At 45.3% G+C, this 2,229-nt stretch overlaps 1 pseudogene across 1 annotated transcript; it reads left to right on the plus strand.

Moving 5' to 3' along the window:
- Window positions 1–6: 6 nt before the first annotated feature.
- LOC103276985 lies at window positions 7–925 on the plus strand (annotated as a pseudogene). The gene has a single exon (XR_002481337.1). The product of XR_002481337.1 is annotated as an E3 ubiquitin-protein ligase SIAH2 pseudogene (transcript).
- The last annotated feature ends 1,304 nt before the right edge of the window (window positions 926–2,229 follow it).

Raw genomic sequence — 2,229 nt, forward strand, 5'->3', positions numbered from 1 at the left:
CCGCAGTGCCTGCCGTGGCGGTGGTGATCTCAGGCCCTGGCGGTGGTGGTGGTGGTGGGGCCAGCCCGATGTCCCTGCAGCACCACAAGTTGCCCTTGCTCTTCGAGTGTCCAGTCTACTTTGACTATGTCCTGCCTCCCATCCTGCAGTGCCAGGCCGGGCACCTGGTGTGTAACCAATGCCGCCAGAAGCTGAGCTGCTGCCCGACATGCAGGGGTGCCCTGACACCCAGCATCAGGAACCTGGCTATGGAGAAGTTGGCCTCAGCAGTCCTGTTTCCCTGCAAGTATGCCACTGTGCTGTTCCCTGACCCTGCACCATACAGAGAAGCCAGAACACGAAGACATCTGTGAATACCGTCCCTACTCCTGCCCTTGTCCCGGTGCTTCCTGCAAGTGGTAGGAGTCCCTGGAAGCCATGATGTCCCACCTCATGCACACCAACAAGAGCATTACCACCCTTCAGGGAGAAGACATTGTCTTTCTAGCTACAGACATTAACCTGCCAGAGGCCGTTGACTGGGTGATGATGCAGTCGTGCTTTGGTCATTACTTCATGCTGGTGCTGGAGAAACAAGAGAAGTACGAAGTCCACCAGCAGTTTTTCGCCATCGTCCTGCTCATTGGTACCTGCAAGCAAGCCGAGAACTTTGTCTACAGACTGGAATTGAATGGGAACTGGCGGAGGCTGACCTGGGAGGCCACGCCCCGGTTCATCCACAACAGGGTGGCCGCAGCTATCATGAACAGCGACTGCCTTGTTTTTGACACAGCCATAGCACACCTTTTTGCAGATAACGGGAACCTTGGAATCAATGTGACTATTTCTACATGTTGTCCGTGATGCACTACGTGGCTTTCGTAAACCATCAGAATTACTTCGTTGTAGTGCCCTATGTTTCATAAAGGTTTTTATAGATGTTTTATTCCATATGTCTAAACAAGTCAGGACCCACAGTGACCTCGGGTTTTGTTTGAATAGCAGCTTCCCATCTGGCATCGACCCAACAGAGTTTACTAACCTGGGAAGATTAGGGTTGGCTGGTTAGTAATTTGGGGTCTGTTCTGAGATACAAAATCACCTCTGTTATTAAATTGTACTCACATCCTGAACAGCACTTGACAGGTTGTGAAGGGTGCCTGTAGACTAGTGTGTTCAAAATTAGAGGCTCCTTCCTGCTTGCCTCCCTATATGTGTCCCTCCATGCTGACAAAAGCACAGTGACTGTCAGCAGATTCCTTTACTTTTGTTTGTAGCTGGTAGGAATTGTTCCAATGCATTTTAAACAGCGTTTCTCAAACTGGATGACTGGCCAGCAGGTGTAGAATCACCTGGAGTGCTTATCTGAAAATAACAGATTTAGGGAGCCTATGAATTGCCCAATCTCATCAGAGACCCATCTCACTAGAAAGGACATACACAGACTCAGTGTAAGAGGATGGGAAACAAATTTTCAGGCGAATGGAACACAAAAGAAAGGAGGAGTCGTGATACTAATTTCAGACAAACTACCATTTAAGACATTAAAAATTAAAGAAGATACAGAGGGCCAGTACATAATGATAAAATGTTCACTCCATCAACAATAAATATCTATCCTAAACATATATGCATCCAACATAGGTGTGCCAACTTTCATAAAGTAACTTCTAGGAAAACTAAAGAAAGATATTGACTCTAACACCATCATAACTGGAGACTTTAATACCCCACTCACAACCTTAGACAGATCATCAGGACAAAAAATCCGCAAGGAGATCCGGAACCTCAATGAGACTCTGGACCAAATGGACTTAATTGATACCTACAGAACACTATATCCAAAGACCACAAAATACACATTCTACTCATCACCGCATGGAACATATTCTAAGATCGACCACATAATTGGACACAAATGAAGCATAAGCAAATTTAAAAGGAATGAAATTCTACCATACACCTTCTTGGACCACAGTGGAATAAAAATAAACATTGACACCAACAAGGTCCCCCCAAAACCCAAAAAGACATGGACACTAAACAGCATGATGCTAAACAACTCCTGTGTCAATGATGAAATCAAAACAGAGATCAAAAGATACCTGGAAACAAATGAAAATGAAGAAACATCTTACCAAAATCTCTGGGATGCCTTAAAAGCTGTAGTAAGAGGGGAATTTATATCCCTACAAACACACATGAAGAAAATGGAAGGAACACAAATTAACAGCCTAACAAGCCACCTAA

This window comes from Carlito syrichta, unplaced genomic scaffold (genome assembly GCF_000164805.1).
Source record: "Carlito syrichta isolate Samal-C Ts95f unplaced genomic scaffold, Tarsius_syrichta-2.0.1 Scaffold316429, whole genome shotgun sequence".
In the NCBI taxonomy this organism is placed as follows: Eukaryota; Metazoa; Chordata; class Mammalia; order Primates; family Tarsiidae; genus Carlito; species Carlito syrichta.